General features: G+C 42.9%; 1 protein-coding gene across 3 annotated transcripts in view; it reads left to right on the top strand.

Moving 5' to 3' along the window:
* The first annotated feature begins 9136 nt into the window (after positions 1-9136).
* LOC125460389 (caM kinase-like vesicle-associated protein) overlaps positions 9137-22255 on the top strand; it is a 137571-nt gene continuing 124452 nt past the window's right edge. The window contains exon 1 of one of the 3 annotated variants that reach the window (XM_048547829.2): positions 9137-9560. The gene's annotated coding sequence lies outside the window, so the exon portion shown is untranslated. Of the gene's footprint in view, positions 9561-10739; positions 10836-22255 lie in introns of those variants that run through there. The other 2 variants (XM_048547832.2, XM_048547831.2) reach the window with 2 other exon arrangements.

Genomic DNA, 22255 nt, shown 5'->3' with positions numbered 1-22255 from the left:
CAACACACCCAGTGGTGTACATTGAGGTTAGGGGTTTGTTCACCAACTGAACACAATTCATGTAGTTACATTGTTCCTTCAGTACTGCCATCTCACAAGCAAGGTATTCTCTGACCTCAGGTATAGTCTCATTTAACTCATAATCTTCATCAGTGATTTTGTGTTGTGAACCTGAGACGTTAATGTCAGAATCAGATTCAACGTTGATGACTGACATTTTCAGTTCTTTGAATAATGACACATACTGTGTGATAATCTGTGAACAGTGCCCAATAGTGATCATCGATCCTTTGGTATTAATCAAACTAAATGGTTAGATGTCATAAGAAGTTCCTTGCTTTCCAAGGTGGCTATCACATTTCACAAATTCTCCTGTCTTTAGCAGGTAACTCAGAAAGTCCTACTTCCCTCTGGAATTACCATCATTTCTTCCTTTATTTCTTGGCCATGTTTGCATTCATATTGAAAACTGAAAGAACTGCGGATGCTGGAAATCAGAAACAAAAATAGAAATTGTTGGAAAAGCTCAGCACGCCTGGATGCATCTGCGGAGAGAAATCAGAGTTAACATTTCGCGTCTGGTGACCCTTCCTCAGAACTGGTTATGAGTGCATAGGAGGAGCAAACACAATTTTAGTTGGTGGCTTTCCACACAGTGAAAAACTGGTCAAACATTTTTTCTGAAGAAGAGTCCAGACTCGAATCATCAGCTTTCCTGCTCCTCTGATGTTGCCTGGCCAGCTGCGTTCATTCAGCTGTACACCTTGTTAACTCAGACTTCAGCATCAGCAGTTCCTACTGTCCTCTCAATCTGTAGGCCACTTTCATTGACGTTGATGTAATTATTTCTACCAGTGGGAAAGTCATGCAAAATCAACACTATCTTCAATCCACGGTGCTAGATATATTTCCAACATCATGAGAAGGCCATGAAGATTTGACATAATGGTTGCTTGATTTAGAAAATAATATCTTATATCATTAATTCCTGGGAACATTATCTTTTTTCTGAGGAGTTGCTTGATTTGACATTTCCCTGATGCCCTTTATGCACTAAGCTTGCAATGCATTTCCTTAACAATTGTGGAATGAAAATGCAATTGTTGTGTAACAAGAAATTACATGTGTTTGTTACAATGAGCTCATTTCAAACATTGCAAAAGGCAGAGGATTGTTAATGATGGTAAAGGGAGTAAAATGCTTGTAAATGAAGGTGTGAAAGGGAGATTTAAATCACTATTTTACATTTACCACCTCCTATGTCTTTTGCATTGAGCCTTTAGTCTGTCTGCTCCCCTCACCTCTCCCCCTCCACTGTAAAAAACGTTAAAAAAAAATTTTGTAGCCCCTTTCAGATATGAAGAAGTTTTACTGGGCTTGAAATGTTAACTCTGTTTCTCTTTCCAGAGATGCAGCCCTGGTCTGTTGAGTTTCCCCAGTTTTGTTTTTATTCATTCACAGGATGAGTGTGGTTGGCTAGGCCCACATTCATTGCTCATCCCTAATTGCCCAGAGGGCAATTAACAGTCAGAACCAGGACCATGCCCGTTGACTCTGCGCCAAGTCCCATCAATTGCTGTCTGGCATGGAAGAGGTGCAGGATCCACATAGCATGGCCATCTCCAGCTCAAAGGTGGTGCAGGATCTGCACAGCACGGCCATCTCCAGCTTGAAGGTGGCAGACCTGGAGGTGATGGCACCTGTGGCAGCAGAAAAGGAGCACATTGCCAGGACCCGGGGAGAAGGTTGGGGAAGGGGTGGGGGTACAGTGTTGGACGGTGGCGACTGGAGGAGCAGAGAGGGTGAAGTCTACAGAGAGGAAAAGGTGAAGTTTTCAAGCTATTTCAGTTCTAGTTATATCAATTTAGTATTAAATTATTCAGTATTTTACCATTTGTACAATTTTTTCAATAATTTATTGTAATCTAAGATAGTGCCGGAACATGGCAATATTATCTAGTTTTCACTGTACCTAGGTACAAGTGACAATATATTAAATAAAATTAATAAATAAGAGTCAGCCACATTGCTGTGTTTGTTTCAGATTACCAGCATCTGCAGTATTTTGCTTTCATAGGTCTCATTTTTCTGGCTGACATACAGACATAATGATCCAAGTCGCCTTTTTCTGTGCTGTAGACTTTCTTTGATCCAAAATTTTTGCATAAACATTGAACAGGTTAGGCAGGTCCTCGTTGCATACCAACAAAGGTATTTCTATGGAATCCACCAGTTTTAAAATCTCCCCACCCTCGGCCTCACCCAATGCTCAATTCACCCTCTTATGACCACCTCCTTGACCTGACACAACCTGTCCATCCTCTCTCTCACCTATCCGCTCCTCCCACCTCTCTGACCAATCCCCACCACTGCCTACCTGCACTCACCTGTCACCATCCCACCTAATTTCTGCAGCCCCACCCCTCCTCTCTATTTATTTCTGAACTTTCTTCCCCCTTCCCATTTCTGAAGGAGGATCCCGACCCAAATGCAAACTTTCCTGCTCTTCTGATGCTGCCTGGCCTCCTATGTTCCTTCAGCTCCACACTGTGTTATCTCTTTCTTTGGTTCTACACCTGGATAATATTGACAAAGACTTCAGACTTTGTTCTCCTCAGTACACAATGGGTCAGGTCACATCACCAATATGTAACACAGGTAGGCCAGCTTCTGTCCATTGCAGTTTTAATCCTCCATCCCAGGCCTCCATTCCTAACTCTACTGCTCTTCCCCTTCTGGGATAACAAGGTGCAGAGCTGGATGAACACAGCAGGCCAAGCAGCTTCAGAGGAGCAGGAAAGCTGATACTTTGGGTCTGGACTGTTCTCAGAAATTTCTTCTCCATTTCTGAAGAAACTGTCCACAACGCGACCCACCTTTGTTATAAAGTCTCATTAGCATGAGTGAGCCAAGCACAGGACCCAAAACATTAACTCTGAGATTCTTTTCTTCACAGGTGCTGCCAGACCCACTGAGCTTTTCCAGCAACTTCTGTTTTTGTTCTTGCTTATTGCGAGCCTTGTTGCGTTACTTTGTGAGAGGCTTTTGTGTTTTATTCGCCGGGGTGAGAGCCATCACCACTGGGGGCCAGTGTGAAATCGCAGTTGCCAACAGTTGATACTGCATGAACTAAGTGCTCAATGTTCACATTTTATAGCTTCCTGAAATAAGGTCCATGCTGAGGGCTGTCATTAATTACCAAAGAGTGATCCATCACTGACAAGATCTTAAACTGGACGATAAGCAGTAGGGAAAAGTAGTTAATGATCCATTCACACTTTATAAGTGGATGTTCTTTTTGTGTTTTTTGAAGGAGATGGAAACGTTGACTGGCTGCTAGCCACAAGTGATAAATTATGAGATTGTCAATTCAACAACCTGATGAAAAATTGGGACCTTTTGCCTTCTTACAATGTACTTTATAATCTGTGCCCTGAATGCAAAATACCAGCTGTAAAAAGAATAGGTTTATAATTGTCGTGTGCCTGTTAAACAATGAGGTGATTCTGCCATGATTCCAGCCTAACAACCAGCCAGCCCCAGGTCAGGTAAAGCGGATTCACAGAGAAGCCTCGTATGGCGATATATTGGCAGCTTGGACATGCAGTCTTTTGGAAATGGCTTATATCCAAGTTTTTCCTTGCAATCGATTCGTATGAATGAAGGAAATCTAAACCAACAGGATCATAACTGTGATCAGAGATAATGGGAACTGCAAATGCTGGAGAATCCGAGATAACAAAGTGTGGAGCTGGATGAACACAGCAGGCCAAGCAGCATCTTAGGAGCACAAAAGCTGACGTTTCGGGCCTTGACCTTTCATCAGAAAAGCGTCAGCTTTTGTGCTCCTAAGATGCTGCTTGGCCTGTTGTGTTCATCCAGCTCCACACTTTGTTATCTAGGATCATAACTGTGATCAGTGATAATGGGAACTGCAGATGCTGGAGAATCCAAGATAATAAAGTGTGGAGCTTCTAAATCTTCCCTCCCCCCAACTACATCCCAAAACCAGCCCAGCTCGTCCCAGCCTGCCTAACCTGTTCTTCCTCTCACCTATCCCTCCTCCCACCTCAAGCTGCACCTCCATTTCCTACCTATTAACCTCATCCTGCCTCCTTGACCTGTCTGTCCTCCCCGGACTGACCTTTCCCCCCCCTACCTCGCCCCCCCATCCTCTCCTCTCCACCTACGTTCTCCTCTATCCATCTTCAGTCCGCCTCCCCATCTCTCCCTATTTATTTCGGAATCCTCGCCCCATCCCCCTTTTCTGATGAAGCGTCTAGGCCCGAAACGTCAGCTTTTGTGCTCCTGAGATGCTGCTTGGCCTGCTGCGTTCATCCAGCTTCACAATTTGTTATCTCTGATTCTCCAGCATCTGCAGTTCCCATTATCTCCGAGCTGGAAAAGGATGAGGGGAAGATGGATCATTGTTGTTTCTGAAAAATATGGTCAGCTACATTTTAATTTGCGAATGGTGTAACTAAGGAAGATGTGCTAACAAGAATAGAAATCACTGTAAACACAGATTCTTTGTTGCAGGCAAGTGGCTCTGGTTTAGTTTAAGATTATGTTTGGTATGGACTGGTTGGGCTGAAGGGTCTGTCTCCATGCTGTATGACTATGTTTGGAAAATCTTTAATTGGATACTCAAGGATATGAGGATATGATTTAATCTCTAGTCATAACACCACAAACACTCTTAATGAAAAGAGTTCTCAATTGGTGGCTTGTTGTTAAAGACAAGTAGCTAAATGTAAACAGTGACACTCATGAAAAGTAGAAAGGTCTCAGCACACCTAAAAACTTGCATTTTGTGACTGTTAATGGTACATTACACCAACAATAATTTGTGTAACTCATTTAAAAATAAAAGCACCAGGAGAATTATAACAGGTCACAAAATGTTTAGTCAAAAAGGCAGATTTTCAGGAGTGACTCAAAGCAAGGAAGTGAGGCAATGCAATGGAAAGGTTTATCATTGGCCTGCTAAATTTGAGGGCTTGAGCAGCTGAAGGCCTGACCACCAGTGGTAGAATCATTAAAACCAAGGATGGCCAAGAGGCCAAGTTTGAAGCAGTACAGAGAACTTGAAGATCTATAAAACAGGATGATGACAGAGAGACAGGAAATTGAGTTTGCAATGCGGAATCAGGAACTCAAATCCCAGAAAAGTTCCACAATACAAGCGCAGATCCCATGTTTCCTTTCGATGTAATTAAAAGATGCTGCTGGAAGTGGAAAAACAGGGACAGTGAGGGAGCAGACGAAGGAACTGATCAGTGTATGTAGGTGCTAGTCAGCCCCAGAGAGGTGTTTCCAATTGCGGGGAGGTATATTTGAACCCCACAATAAAACCAACAGCTTTGCCCTGAAATATGTTAGGCCTTGTTGGGAAAAGAAAATGATATTTTGAGAACAGACAGGCCCCTTAATAAGTTTGTTTATACATATGTAAGTATAAGCTCCACTTAGAATAGAACATGAAACAATTCAGTCAGGAACTTTTACTGCAATTTTCCTACCATGTTGTAGCCTGGAGCAATGGATAGCGATTATAAGAGGTTCCAAAGTTCCTTCTATGGCTCACAAGGACACTATTCCACTCTAACCACCTCCTATAGGCACACGTTGGCAAGATTTGCGGGTAGATCACTGACTTGTTTTCCCCAGGTTACTAAGTGGAACTCGAGTAAGGAGCTTCCACCTCAGAGATTGGGTGACCAGTCCCTTGGACGAAAAGATCTCGCAGGAACATAAACAAAAACAAATTTGCTGCAAAAGCTCAGCAGGTCTGGCAGCATCTGTAGAGGAGGAAAAGGAGTTAACGTTTCGGGTCAGGTGACCCTTCCTCAGAACTGATGGTGGCTGGGAAAATGCCAGTTTATATGCAGAAAATGGGGAGGTGAGTGGGGTAGGGAGTAAACGATAGGATAGAGCCCAAAGAGAGAGAAAGAGAGTTGGACAGACAAAGGAGTTGCTAACGATCAGGCTGAGAGGGTGGATAGTTGTTATTGGGGACTGTTAGTGATAAACAACAGGGGGCGTGTAGTGGCAGGTTGTGTGGTAACAAGGACTGGTGTGTGGGGTAGGGGACTGGGACGTGGGAGAGTTTAGGCCCTAAAACTATTGAATTCAATATTGAGTCCTGAGGGCTGTAGGGTCCCCAAGCAGAAAATGAGGTGTTGTTCCTCCAGTTCCTCCAGCTTGCACTGGGCTTCACTGGAACACTGTAACAAGCCAGAGACAGAGATGTTGGCCAGGGAACAGGTTGGTGCATTGAAGTGGCAGGCAACAGGTAGTTGAGGGTCTTTTTTGGAGCAGAACATAGATGTTCTGCGAAGCAGTCACCAGGTCTACGCTTCGTTTCCCCAATGTCGAGGAGACCACATTGTGAGCAGCGAATGCAGTAGACTAACTTCTGAGAATTGCAGGCGAAGTGTTGCTTCACCTGGGAGGTATGTTTGGGCCCTTGGATAATGAAGGAACTTAAGGAGTGTTAATCAGCAGTGCATGTGTGACCTGGCACCAAAATTAAAACCTGTGAGGATCCTTTGAGAACTTCTGCAATTTTCATTTTGAAAACCAACCCACCACTGGGTTCTGGCCCAGGGGATCTCAGCAAATACAGAAACTGAGATGAGAAACACTCCCTGCTGGAACGATTGAGAAATCATTTCATACCATGCCTGATTCACCACAACCTGTGCAATTCCTGTTACACTGAGTATAATGAAGGCAATTCAACCATCGCTGGCAATTATCTTCATAAACTGTACAGGACAACCCTCTGAACTCGTGGTCAATCTTGGGAGATTGCAGGAGGGTACTGAATGGTGTAAAGTAGATCTGACACAGATAGGTATAAATCTTATGGAGTTAGGTGTACAATAAATAATCTCCCAGAGTTGGGTTTGCAATATCTCAAACCGGTGCTGGGTGTGCAATGAACCCTCTCCCAGTGCTGGGTGTGTAATGAACCCTCCCCCCAGTGCTGGGTGTGAAATGTATCCCCCCCCAGTGCTGGGTGTGTAATGTACTCTCCCCCCCCCAGTGCTGGGTGTGTAACGTACCCTCGCCCCAGAGCTGGTTCTGTAATATAGAACATAGAACATTACAGCACAGTACAGGCCCTTCGGCCCTCGATGTTGTGCTGACCTGTCATACCAATCTCAAGCCCATCTAACCTACACTATTCCATGTACGTCCATATGCTTATCCAATGAAGACTTAAATGTACCTAAAGTTGGCGAATCTACAACCATTGCAGGCAAAGCGTTCCATTCCCTTACTACTCTCTGAGTAAAGAAACTACCTCTGACATCTGTCCTATATCTTTCACCCCTCAACTTAAAGCTATGCCCCCTCGTGCTCGCTGTCACCATGCTAGGAAAAAGGCTCTCCCTATCCACCCTATCTAACCCTCTGATTATTTTATATGTTTCAATTAAGTCACCTCTCAACCTTCTTCTCTCTAATGAAAACAGCCTCAAGTCCCTCAGCCTTTCCTCGTAAGACCTTCCCTCCATACCTGGCAACATCCTAGTAAATCTCCCCTGCACCCTTTCCAAAGCTTCCACATTCTTCTTATAATGCGGTGACAAGAACTGTACACAATACTCCAAGTGCGGCTGCACCAGAGTTTTGTACAGCTTCACCATAACCTCTTGGTTCCGGAACTCAATCCCTCTATTAATAAAAGCTAAAACACTGTATGCCTTCTTAACAGCCCTGTCAACCTGGGTGGCAACTTTCAAGGATCTGTGTACATGGACACCGAGATCTCTCTGCTCATCTACACTACTAAGAATCTTACCATTAGCCCAGTACTTTGCCTTCCGGTTACTCCTACCAAAGTGCATCACCTCACACTTGTAATATACCCTCCCCCCAGAGCTGGGTGTGTAATGTACCCTCCCCCCCAGTGCTGGGTGTGTAATGTACCCTCCCCCCTGTGCTGGGTGTGTAATGTACACTCCCCCCAGAGCTGGGTGTGTAATGCACACTCCCCCCTCCCTGTGCTGGATGTGTAATGTATCCTCCCCCAAGAGCTGGGTGTGTAATGTACACTCCCACAGTGCTGGGTGTGTAATGCACCCTCCCACCCTGTGCTGGGTGTGTAATGTATCCTCACCCCCAGAGCTGGGTGTGCAATGTACACTACCCCCAGTGCTGCGTGTGTAATATACCCTCGCCCCAGAGCTGGGTGTGTAATGTACACTCCCCCCAGTGCTGGGTGTATAATGTACCCTCCCCCCAGAGCTGGGTCTGTAATATACCCTCCCCCCAGGGCTGGGTGTGTAATATACCCTCCCCCCAGAGCTGGGTGTGTAATGTACACTCCCCCCAGTGCTGGGTGTATAATGTACCCTCCCCCCAGAGCTGGGTCTGTAACATACCCTCCCCCCAGGGCTGGGTCTCTAATATACCCTCCCCCCAGGGCTGGGTGTGCAATGTACCCTCCCTCCCTGTGCTGGGTGTGTAATGTACACTCCCTCCCTGTGCTGGGTGTGTAATGTACACTCCCTCCCTGTGCTGGGTGTGCAATGCACCCTCCCTCCCTGTGCTGGGTGTGTAATGTACACTCCCTCCCTGTGCTGGGTGTGTAATGTACCCTCCCTCCCTGTGCTGGGTGTGTAATGTACACTCCCCCCAGGGCTGAGTGTGTAATGTACACTCCCTCCCTGTGCTGGGTGTGTAATGTACACTCCCTCCCTGTGCTGGGTGTGCAATGCACCCTCCCTCCCTGTGCTGGGTGTGTAATGTACACTCCCTCCCTGTGCTGGGTGTGTAATGTACACTCCCCCCAGGGCTGGGTGTGTAATGTACCCTCCCTCCCTGTGCTGGGTGTGTAATGTACCCTCCCTCCCTGTGCTGGGTGTGTAATGTACACTCCCCCCAGGGCTGGGTGTGTAATGTACCCTCCCTCCCTGTGCTGGGTGTGTAATGTACACTCCCTCCCTGTGCTGGGTGTGCAATGTACCCTCCCTCCCTGTGCTGGGTGTGTAATGTACCCTCCCTCCCTGTGCTGGGTGTGTAATGTACACTCCCCCCTGTGCTGGGTGTGTAATGTACACTCCCTCCCTGTGCTGGGTGTGTAATGTACCCTCCCTCCCTGTGCTGGGTGTGTAATGTACACTCCCTCCCTGTGCTGGGTGTGTAATGTACACTCCCCCTCTTCCGTTCCTGCCTAATCGCTTGAAGTCAGTGTGTATCCAGCGCTGCGCTGCTCCGCTTCTTTCCTGGTCTCTCTGACTAGTGTTGTTTGCCTGGCTCCCAGCTCGCTCTGCCTGAATCTCACTCTCTGACTGACTCAAACACCATCCAGCAACTGATCGGACAGCAGCACATGTGGCTCCCTGAAGAGACTGAAGCCCATGGTTCGCGGGGCAGTGGTCCATCTGGAGCATCGTACTTCTCCTCCAAGCAGAGCAGAGAACTCAGCGAGTGGGGCTCCAGTCCCTTTCATCGCCTCTTGTAAATAACACAGTCTTGGGACTCATTTAACCGGACAGGTGCCGCAGGAATTAGACCACACGTCCACCAAGTGAAAGCATAACAAAGTAAGTATTGTATTTGGCTGTACTGGCAGATTTGCAGGGGATGCCGGCTCGAAGCGTTGTCTGTAGAATCACAGGTTAAAGCGGCGATCTAAAATACCTTTTAACGTTGCCTCATTTTTTTGGCTACATTTTGGTTAAGTTTTTTTAAGTGCCTGGTCACCAATGCTAGGCTGTTGACGAAGTGTTCCAAATTTGGGCTGTATTCAGTTTGGAAGTATGTGTGCATCTGTGTGTGTGTGTGTGTGTGTGTGTATGTCTGTGTCTGTCTGTCTGTGTTATGTGTACGTATGTGTATCTGTCTGTGTCTGTCTGTCTGTGTGTATGTGTACCTGTGTGCGTGTGTGTGTGTGTGTATGTGTATCTGTCTGTGTCTGTCTGCCTGTGTGTATGTGTACCTGTGTGTGTGTGTATGTGTATCTGTCTGTGTCTGTCTGCCTGTGTGTATGTGTACCTGTGTGTGTGTGTATGTGTATCTGTCTGTGTCTGTCTGCCTGTGTGTATGTGTACCTGTGTGTGTGTGTGTGTGTGTGTGTGTCTGTGTGTGTGGAATTGCCAGCACCCTGGATAATCAAGCACTTGGAGTTTCTTATACACCGAAAACAAAGTTGGGACGCACAACAATGCCGGGTGCTGTCATTCTGTTTGGAAACATGTGTTAAGTGGAAAGATAATGCCGCTGGAAGAAAATTGTGACCTGGGTCTATAGCTTAAACTGTTGTTGCAGGGTGATTGTGGACTGATCCACATGGCACAGCAATTTAAACAAAAAATCCTTTTATTTTCAAAATATTCTCAGAGATGAATCTTGAAAAAAAGAACTTCCACTAGAAGCAATCCAGATTTTGCTTTTAGTCAGAGCTGTGTTGGGGTTTAAATCTGTTACATGTATGAAGGGGACTCGATTGTACAACAGCACCCTCGTCTGCATGAAGTGGTTACTAGCAGAGTTACAGTGGACAGCACTTTACTGGAGGTGCTATGGAAAATGCACATAGTTTGTCAGTTTTAGTGTTTTTGCACGTGTGTGTTTGTGTGAGGGGCTGGATTTTTGGACATATATACCCTGTAACATTTTCCACAACAAGAGTCAAGTTTGTGCTTTGTGCTATAAAGCTTTGACCGTCGCGCCTATTTAGTTTGGATAGGCAGCATGCATGAAAAAACAGAGCTTAATTCTTTACTATTACATAATACTGCGGAGATTTCGATGTGTCGGCGCCAGATTTCACATCTTCGCCCCCACTCCCCTCCAAAAATCTAGATACACTTCTGAAGGTACCTTTTTTTTTGTTACTTTCCCATCTTTGTAATTTGTCAACGTTCGAACGAGTTGTTGAAGCTGCACTTTATAACGCACTCTTGAGTTCGCAAATGCTCCGTTCTGGACACAATTATCCAGCTACGTAACTGAAGTACAGCCTTTTCAAGCAGATTGTCATCAGCGAGAGTGTGCTAGTGTGATCCCAGGTCCAAAGATACTTCATTCTCCCGGGATAATCATTCCAGTCCGCGTTACCCTCCACATTTAGCTTCCTTTCTTAAAAAAACACAAAACTCGTAAAAGATTTCTTCCTCCCTCATTCGTATCACGTTATGTATTCCAGTGTTTCCTATTCCCTTTCAATAACCCGCTGACTGGTTGATAATACAAATATAACTCAACTGAGCTCCTTATTCTTCATAGAAACATAGAAGATAGGACCAGGAGGAGGCCATTCGGCCCTTCCAGCCTGCTCCATCATTCATCACCACCATGGCTGATCGTCCGACTCAATAGCCTAATGCTTTCTCCTTTGATCCCATTCGCCCTAATGCTATATCCAGCCTAACGCTCCCACAGCGCAGGAAAATAATAGTAGTTCAGAGTATCCAGCTTTAAATTTGGAGGGACTGTTTTGATTTGGAGAATATTGCATTTGTAATTTGAGTCATTGAGTAAGAAAGGCTAAATATTTGCACATCTGACCTAAACTATTCCAGCGGCAAAGATCCTGATCAGTAAAATGTGTTTTAGTTTGGGTCTTAACAAAAATGAAGGATTTATCAACGTAACTGGGAGAAGATGTACTGAAGATGAGTCTGCCTATCTGCTGTCATTCTGGTTTGTCACTTCGGCTTGGAAGCTGACTTGAGAAGTCAAGTGGAGGAAATATGGTATAAAATGGGCAGGTTTGCTCTCAAATCCTCAGTACTGATTCTTCAGGGGCCCATGTTTGGGTACAAGTTCATAGGAAGCTTGAATTAAACATTTCTCTGGGCTTCCATGTGTCACTTCCACGGGTCCCGGACTCGAATTAATGACCAGCTACAGAATAAATCTCCTTCTGGTACTGTGACAATTTGCTGGAAGTCACAAATATTTTAATCCCAGTAGTGCTTGCGATTGCACTGCGCTGCCCTCTTCGTAAAAAGCTACACTGTAAATCCGGAGTTTGCAATATTATAATCGGATTGCCCGTGAACATCCCTTGCACCTTTATTTCGTTCTCAACCAGTGCAGAGGGCCACTGCTGAAAGATCGTTCAGTTTTTCTCAAGTTGACTCGTATAAATGTCTTTGTTTTATGTATCAAGGAAGCTCGCAAATGGTGGTGATGTGACCAACATTATTCCTGTTTTATACTGGGAAACCCAGCTGTTTGTGGGAATTTTAAATAATTTTAGAGAGTCCAGTTTGTTCCTTTATTCTCCATTATTCCTGACAGTTGTCGTTAGATTCAATGACCACATCAGTCATCATCACCTTACTGCAGAAACCTTGGGTCAAGTTTTAAGCACACCATGCTGCGTATGTTTAAATAAGAGCTGTGTAAATGTGATATTTTTTATCAGTGGAAAGGTGATTTGCAAATTCTCTTTATTGCTGGTGACATATTTCTGGACTGTGCGCTTTCCCAGAGTTTTCCCAATACTATCTTAGAGGAGAATGTTGGCACTGGCAGTTTTATAATCGAACAGAATCTGAGTCTGAGCCTCCACACTCTTATTAGAAATATCAAATGTTCCCTTTACTGCTGCCGTGCTCTACTACACTTTGCAGACTGCTGCAATATCAGTACAAAGTTGTACTGAGTTGGCTTCAGTTGGCAATAATAGGTCAGGAGATCATGATTTCACATGGCCTAAATTACAACAGGACTTCTGAGACAGGGTGGCCCATTTAAGTGAACAATTAGCAAATTAATAATTGCAAGGATAAAATAAAAAGGTTATTAAATTGGTCCTTTGGCATATGTTACGGTCACTCAACATATTTCTCAAAATTAACTTGCAAATGTGTGATAACAAAACCTTTGGCGAAAGCAACTTCTCAGCTCCTAAGCAGTTATTTTTATATGAAATGGTTAATTTAAAGGCCGTTACTGATTTTATTGAATATTAATGATTTCTTAGGCTGTTTGAGACATGCAGGATAAAAACAGTCCCGTTCTTGATTGAGCATAGATCTCAATTTGGACACCACAAGGACAGGCACAAGAATAAGCTGAGCATGTGTCAAGGGGGATTTTGTCCTTGGATATGTTTTTAACCTGATTTAATTGGTGATCTGAATATGAGTACGTAGCTTTTCATAATTTTCTATATCTCTAAACAAACAGTTATTTCAAAATTCTGAAAGTGTTAACTAATCTAAGTTCCTGATGTGTAAATAGTGAACATTTCGTCTCTCAAGCAAATTGATTTTGTCAGCAATAGTGAAATGTGTTTTGAATAATGTTGGGCCAGATTATATTTAACATTACCTTCTATGCAGACAGACAAAACCATCAATTTGCTGTCTTTAAAGAATGTGAAAGGCAGAGAAAAATTAAAATAAAAAGCGAGGAATAGCAGGAAGAAAATTTCCCTCTGGTGTAATGATTTACTGTTTCCTTGGAGAAGAGACGTAAATATTTTAAATGAGCAATCTATATATTAAAAATATTAGCTCAGTTTTCGCACATAGAGGTTTTCAGAGACCGTGATGTTTGCAAGACATTAAGTCACATTTGACTCCCTGGACAGTAACTTATGTTACATGGCATCTTTAATATAATAAAACACTTCAGAAGGGCATAATGGAACAAAATATAACAATGGAACAAAATTTAATAACAAGCCATGTCAGGAGACATTAGGATAGATGACCAAAATCTCAGTTAACAAGCCAAACTACATTGGCTTATTATAGAAAGAAAAATTCAGTAGGGTGCTTGTGAATGAATTTGGAATGTGTAAAGGTGTTGACAGTTCCAAAAGTGGAAGCTGATGTCATATTTCATACTCTTATGGGACGCCTTTTCATAAGATGCTTCTAAATCCATGTAGCAGAATGAGTTGTATAAAAACTGGTGACAGTGTAAGAGATCTGAGAGATCTGTCATACCTTTTTCACTCCTTCTGACCGGGCAACATTGCTGATGTCTTTTTCAATTCTAGAACTCAATTGAATAATGACCAAAAACACAGATTTCCACCTGAGAAATAATTGCCGATATAATAGGTTTTAATAACAAATTAGTATTATTTTGTTTTTTTAAAAACCTATATATACCAAACTTTATGGAACCCATTTAACAAACAAATGATGAAACCTTCATGGCTTTGTTTCTGTATTGTCTTGCTACTTGTTGGGAAAAGGTGGTCAAAGAATGGACCCATCTGCCAGAGTGGGACAGCAATATCAGAGATGGGAAAACTAATGACTGAGAAACAGCATCTTTGTGTACGGTAGTGAGATGTTAACTTGCCGAGGTTGAGATAAAGTGATGGGGAAGGAGATGCAAACATGTCAAACAAAATATGGAATGCAATGGAGGAAATTTATAAATTCTTTCCTTGAGATTCACAAATCGCTAACAGCTGCTGGCTCAGTGGCTAGCATTGCTGCCTCACAGCACCGGGGACCTGGGTTCAATTCCACCCTTGGACAACTGTCAGTGCATTGAGTTTGCATGTTCCCCCCTTGCATCTGTATGGATTTCTCCCAGGTGCTCTGGTTTCCTCCAGGGTCCAAAAATCTGCAAGTTGGTTGGATTGGCTGTCCTAAATTGTTCATAGTTTCCAGGGATGTGTAGATTAGGTGTGCTAGCCATGGGGAAATACAGGGAAAGGGTGAAGAGATGGGCCTGGGTGAGGTGCTTTTCAGAGGGTAAAGTGTGGACTTGTTGGGCCAAATGGCTAGTTTCCGCACTGTATGGATTCTGTTCTACGGTGCATGAGTGCGTGCAATTGTACACATTTGAAATTTGTAGTCTTTTTTTGCCAAAGCTGAAAAGCCAGAAGCTCATTCCTAATTGATTACTCTATTGAGCGTATTATTGTCAGCATATCACTAATCAAACTTAGAGAGGTGCAGTTTTTATTGTGCTAGAACAGTAACAAAGAGGAAGGTGTGCACTTACAGAGCATATTGTCATGTCACTCAGTGAAGTTAAAGTATGCTTCATGAGGAATGAGTTGCTTATGATGTCTATCAACTTTCACTTGTAAGCAAACACAGCAATTATCTCACAAATCGTAATGAGCTGATTGGTGGGCATATCTGTTTTCACTGATATCGATTAAAAGTCAGACGGCCATTGAGGATTATCAAAGCCAGGCACTTGTGTGGCATGAGTATTATCTAATACTTATAACATTGAAACTCAATCTGTCCAGGTCTTTTTGCATGGAGGCACAGACTGTTTTATTACCTGAGGAATTGCGAATGATGCTAAACATGGCACAGTCGTCAACAAACATCCCCATTCTGACCGTATCATGGACTGAAGGACATAGAGGGAGCAGCTGAAGATATTTGGGCCTAAGACACTGATCTGTGGAACCCTCGTGATCTCCTGGGACTGAGAATTTTGCCCTTCAATAGCCATATTTTTGTTATTCTATGCTGAAGTCTCTAGCCAGTTCCCTACTTCCCTGCCCTGATTCCAATTCACTGCAATTTGTCAAGGTCTCTTGATGCCCCATTGTCGGGTAGATGCCAGTGTCGTTCTGATGGAAGAGCTTGGATTGAGGTAAAGCCAAGCTCCGGAGCAAATTTCTCATTGCCACGGCCTGGATGTTGTTTATGGCCCAGAGCCCTTGCTGTCTACAGTTCCTTCAGCCGTTTATTTTATCACTTGGGATTAATCAAATTGTGTGAAGACTCTGTTTCTCACAACCTCAGGAGAAGATTGATATAGATCATCTACCTGGCACTTCTGGTAGAATTACTCGACCTTGATTTTGTACTCAAGTACTGGTCACAGTTATCATTGAAGATGGAAGTATGATGGAGCCTTCTCCTTCAGTTATTTGTTTAGGATCCCCCATCGCCTTTCAACACTGCATGTGGGAGGATTCAATATCTTTGGTCTGATCCATCGGTTTTTGGATCACTTACTTTGTCAATAACACACAAGTGAAAGTCAATAACAAATTTAATTCCACGGTTTACCATTGAAGTAGCCTTTACTTATAGGTAACCAGGTTGGTTCCTTGTTTTTTCAGAATACCTCACAATGCCCCTGACTTGCAGTCTTACATTTCCCATCGAACCTGGGTCTGGTCCTCTCTCTTAATGGTAAAGGTGGAGTGAGAAATTTGCCAGTTCTTGAGATTACAGATTGTGGTGCATCATGATTCTGCTGTTGAGGGCCCACGGCACCTCATGGATGCTCAGTTTTGAGTTGCTAGATCTGGACTGAATCCATCCCATTTAGCACAGTGATAGATCTATGGAGCCATAGAACATTGCTTACCAGAAGGAGATAGATGTAATTCATAGGCCTCGAGGAATCAAAGGGTATGGGGAGAGAGGGGGAACAGGATACTAGGTTGGATGATCAGCCAGGATCATGTCGAGTGGTAGAGCTATCTTAAAGGATCAGTAAGTCACTCTTGTTCCTACATTCTATATTTCTAACATGATAGAATGTGAGTTCAGTTTGAAGATGCAGATCTGTCTTCACAAGGACCATGTGCTGGTTACTCCTATCCCCTACAGTGTGGAAGCAGGGCAGCCCATTGAGTCTGATCCTCCGAAAAGCACCCCACCCAGTCACGAACAGTTTATCTCTGACAGGCAGGCTGGGGAGGATGGATTCAAATCAGTTTTATCTTCATTGTTGCTCTCTTACTAACTGCTGTGAGCTTAGTCTAGTAGATAGATCCAGAAGGGTTTAGCCAGCCCAGGCATAGTGGTGTGACTGAGTCACCCTTGGTGATGGACATTGGGAGAGATAATTGGTGAAAATCTACAGGAGATTTCCTTCCCCATGTTGACCAAATACCAGAATAGTCCAGAGTCAATGTCAAGGACTTTGAGAGCCACTGATCCCTGACTGCGAACCACTGTGCCGCCACCTCTGGTGGATCTACCGATAGGACAGGATATACCCAAAAATAGTGACCAAGGAATCTGGGGTTTTGCCTGATGGGCTATGGTTATGTGAGTTTGGCCATGTCAAGATAACCATGGGACAGCTCTCCCAACATTGGCACATCCCCAAAAATGTTGATGAGGACACGTTTGCCCGGACGGATTGGCTGAGTGTGCCTTAGTTGCGTGCAGTGTCTCCATTGAGTCTGAGTGATCTATTCTGTTTTATTCTTATAAGAGGTTTTTGAAGCAGTTTGATGCAAATGAGTAGGAAAGTAGAGAGTCAAACACATTGCGCTGGGCGTGGAGTCTTAAATAGGCCAGACCAGGTCAGGACACCAGATTTACAGCTGTAAAGCCCATTTATGAACAAGATGGGTTTACGTTCCATTATTGGTAACCATCTACCTGACGTTGTCATCTTTTAAAGTCAGTCTTACTGTATGTTGACGCTGTTAGAGCTAGCTTTTGCCCAACATCTGACCTTTGAGATTATGCATCAAGTATTAAGCTCAGTGTAGAAGTATTCCATTCACTAACACAGAGAGCCTTTATTTGACATTCCACTCACCAGCATTGACAATCTTCACATTGACAAAGGTAAAATTAATACTTCTTTCAAACAAAACATCAATAATTGGCATACCAGAGTCTGTTCAATGAGGATTCTTCTTTGAAGTAGAACTGCAGGGAGTCCTAGTCAAATAAAACTTAATGTGCGAATCAGATTAAAGAAAATGATGAAATGCAGCAGGTAATGTTTAAACTGTGCTCAAAATGGCTGCCAGCCCTTACTTATATAACAACTGTCACTAATTCTGTGCGCGGAAATTGAAATACTGTGCTACGTTTCTACAGAAACGAAAAGGAAACCTTTTTCTAATCTTTATACAATGCGCTTATTTTCTATTTTAAAAAATTTCATTTCTAAATAGAACAAACCAGAAAACGAAAAGCTGTGCTCGCAGCTCTTCACTGCACTTCAGAGTATAACTATCCAGACAGTCGTGATATTATAGAGCCATGATATTAACATAGCAACATTCGTTGAAGGTTTCTAGTTAGTGGGAGGATATTGAAAGTTGGATGTGAGTCAAACCCCTTCCAAACCAGGAAAATCTGAGGTTCAATCAGTAGTTCGTCCTTGCGTATCTATTTTCATTCAAGCCAATTATATTGGATGTCCACATTGGTCTCAATGTTTTCAATCCAAGGAAGGGGTATAAGGCAAGGCTCCTGTTCTTGATTTCTGTCCAGGTGAAAGTGTTTCTTGGGGGTAACATTAGAGGACATGATTATGATAAGTGGTGATGGTTTCTTTAACAGAATAGCCACCCAACATTGTTTTGGGGTTCACACTTGATGAATAGCCACTTGCATGGAGCCACGTCCGATGGGATCCGGCACCTCCGGTGGGAAAAGGAGATAAAAAGAAAATTCTACCTGAAAATACAGTACTGTTTTCCTGCAGACATTAAAAGCTCTCAAGAACTTCCTTTTTACATAGTACCTTACTATATTTCAGAATTAACTCAAGGTACTATAAAAAGAGTTGTGTGCATCGATTGTTTTTGTTTAAGGTTTTGTCCAGGCAAATTTTAAGGCAGCATGATTCCCAAAATTGCAATAAGATGTGTGAGAGTGAAATCTTGTGTTTGTGGCGATAGTTGAGGAGACAGTAAAGGATAGAATACGCAAGAATAATAGTTTTGCAGAATGATTTAGTAGGTGTAATAATATGGGTGGAATCAAAGATCTTTGTCAGAAATATTATTTGAAAATTGTAATCTTGCTGTTATAATTATCCCAGGACACCTGTTGAAATTATAAAGTGTGACAGGGCAGTAAATTAACGACAGTGAATGCACAGCTGAACTGGTGCAATGCATATTGTTACATGGATTCTTCTATTCACTAATGTGAAAATCTGTCGTTGTCTCATATTTCTTGCTTTATGCATAACGCAGGAGGAAATCATACACCAAAGATGTCTTGTTTCTCTGTCTATTCTTTCCTTAAATTTAGCAAAATTTCAGTGAGAAGCTGCAGTTGTCAAGTGTGTGGTTCTGAAACAGCACTTCAAATGTATAATTTGTTTTTATAGAGGCAGGGAATCCTTCCTAATGTTGTGGGGCTCCAGATCCTATCAGCATCATAGAACATTACAGCACAGTACAGGCCCTTCGGCCCTCGATGTTGTGCCGACCTGCCATACCGATCTCAAGCCCATCTAACCTACACTATTCCATGTACGTCCATATGCTTATCCAATGACCACTTAAATGTACCTAAAGTTGGCGAATCTATTACCGTTGCAGGCAAAGCATTCCATTCCCTTACTACTCCCTGAGTAAAGAAACTACCTCTGACATCTGTCTTATATCTTTCACCCCTCAATTTAAAGCTATGCCACCTCGAGCTCGCCATCACCATCCTAGGAAAAAGGCTCTCCCAATCCACCCTATCTAACCCTCTGATTATTTTATATGTTTCATATATGTATTCTTTGGTTTACAACAAAAAGGCACCAACATACCTGGTACCATTTCAAACCCAATGGATTGTCAGACTTGAAATCACATAGAGTCATAGAGTTGTACAGCATGGAGACAGACCCTTTGGTCCAACTCATCCATGCCAACCAGATATCCTAAATTAATTTAGCCCCATTTGCCAGAATTTGGCTCGTATCCCTCTGAACCCTTCCTATTCACATACCCATCCAGGTGCCTTTTAAATGTTGTAATTATACCAGCCTCCACCACTTCCTCTGACAGTTCATGCCATATATGCACCACCCTCTCCATGAAAAAATTGTTCTTTACACTTTGCACTTTAGAAACCTACATCTCTTTAGCGTAATCTCTTTTATGGCATCAGCTCTGAAGTCCTGACAGATCAAAGAGTAAAAATGCGAAGAAGATTTAAACTTTGTTGCACAGGTTTCTTAACAGTTAGCTTTCAGCCTTTCCAAAACTGCTGATCACTTAATCTAATTCTATTCTTAATGAAAGTCATGAACATTCTCACTGGGCATTATTGATTTTGTGAGGCCATCATGTAATGATCTGGAGTTTTGTTTTGTTTTTCTATTTGCTTGCCATTTATTCAACACACAATAGTTTGATATTTTCTCTTAAACACTGATGCCATGTAAGTTTCTACTTATACATTGATGTTGTATATCCAATTGATTCCAAACTGATTGAGAAAGACCTGGAGAAAGTATTGCAGCCCACCTGCTCCTGGACTGACCAGCATTCATGGTAACTTAAGCCAATGTTTCAACTCACTGTAGCTTCAGAGTCATTATTTCCGAAGGAACCATGCTTGGCAGCAATCTTAAACTAATGCATTGAGCTTCATGAGGAACATTGCAATTGTTAAGGAAAAGTGTCAAGGGTTCGTCCAATTTGTCTCCCTCCATCCTGGTTCCTCATTAGTGTCACACCTCATGAGGTAGCATGCTGCAATGTAATCGAACCTTACTAGTCTCAGAGTCATTGTAAATATTAAAGTCTTTCTAAAAATATGCAGAATTCCCCAATTCACCTGTCTTGGATTGACATAAAGCATGGAGATGGCCTCTGTACTTAACAAGAGTTACTATTTACCACAAAATTAATAGATTTTAGCTATAGGTAATCAAATATGTTCCATTAATATGTAACTCCACTAGTTAAAACTCCAAACACCTTATAAAAATTCCCCCATACACACAACCACACATACAAAACTGGGAAGAATGTTCAGTGTTCCATATCCAAAGGATTCACTAAGATAACCCTCTTGGCTTGCCAGCATTCACCGTCTGATGATCTCTAGGTACTCTTATTTGCTTTCAGGAAGCACAGAGCGACTGAGTCAGAATTTATAAAGTCTCAAACTTATTAGTTAAAAGCAACAGCTTTCAGTAAAGGGTCAGCGAAAATAAACTGACTTTCATCAAGTTTGAGGCGATTTTACTGCAGATACAAAAGTAGAATTTTCCTTTCTGGAGGTCTAAAGACTCCTGATCATCTTATTCAAACCTACAAGCTGTTCAGCAACCTGGAAGCTAATCACATAGAAGTTGACTGGCACAGCCTTTCACTATTGACAGCTGGATTACTCTATAGACCAATCAGCCACTTGTTGCTGGACAAATCTCATTTTGTACACAATCCTGGTGCCAGTTCGTCTGTACCTAAACCATCCCGACCAGTTGAAACAGTGCAAACGATGCTTACAATGTGCACTGACAGCTTGCATTTAATAGTGCAGCAATCCCTACCACATTCTTTTAAAATTCTTTTAAAGGAGACTTTTCTCAGTTCATGATCAAAAATACAGGAAATTTAGAAAGGTATAATATTTAAGTGGGCACTCAATAACATTATAAATTAATCACCGCAATAGATCTAACAGGTAATTTACAACTGACACAGAAATTATATGTGAACAGCCCCACTGATTGAGAGCTTGAGTCGTTATTACAGGGACCCACTCATTCTGCATTATCTAGTCAAAAACAGAAATAACTGGAGACGCTCAGTAGGCCTGGCAGCATCTGTGGGGTGAAAGCAGAATTATTGAGATCAGTCACTTTTTGTTATCCTTCTACAGAACACTGCACTTGAAACGCTGACCCTGCTTTCTCTCCACAGATGTTGCCACATCGGCTGAGTTTCTCCAACAATTTCTGTTTCAGATCTTTGGCATCTCTAGTTCTCTGCTTTATGAAGTTCTTGAGTGCTTGTAGGGTCAGTGAGGGAGAACATGGGGTGGGGTGTCAGTGGGGGTGAGGAAACCGGAGGTCTTCTCCTATCAGCTGAGAGGGCCAGTTTTTTAGAAACCCAACCACCTCTTCTGCACACACCGCACCCCCCTCCACACCTTGCCAACATCACCCTGTGCAGGAAATGATGTCCAGTAGTCCCTCAACAGTTTTTGCATTAATCTCCCACTAATGGGCATCAACTGGCACACAGTCTTGCCAAACAACTCACTTGCCACTGGGAAAATTGTGTTGGAGACAAAAGCAGGCAGATGGATGGTGGACAGGGCAGCCACTTGATTTAATGAGCCTTCCCCCTTCCAAAAGGCAGAAACAGTTAAAAACAACAGTAATACTTGGAAATTAATGCATTGGTCACATTCAGTTTGAGCTACACATGACAAGTCAGATCTCCCACTTGGGGGATAGCTAGATCCAGCTCCTTGACTTAAAGGCCACCTTTGCCTTCCCAAATGTGCCACAGGCTCCTAGATATTGAATCTTTAACTTTTATTTATTGAAAGAAAGCTTGCAGCAAATACTAATCATCCAATTATAAAATATGGATCACACAACTTTCCGTCTATTATTCACTGAA

Source organism: Stegostoma tigrinum, chromosome 11, assembly GCF_030684315.1.
Source record: "Stegostoma tigrinum isolate sSteTig4 chromosome 11, sSteTig4.hap1, whole genome shotgun sequence".
NCBI lineage: Eukaryota > Metazoa > Chordata > Chondrichthyes > Orectolobiformes > Stegostomatidae > Stegostoma > Stegostoma tigrinum.
Note: the sequence above shows the minus strand (reverse complement) of the source record. Positions and strands in the feature narration are given on the sequence as shown.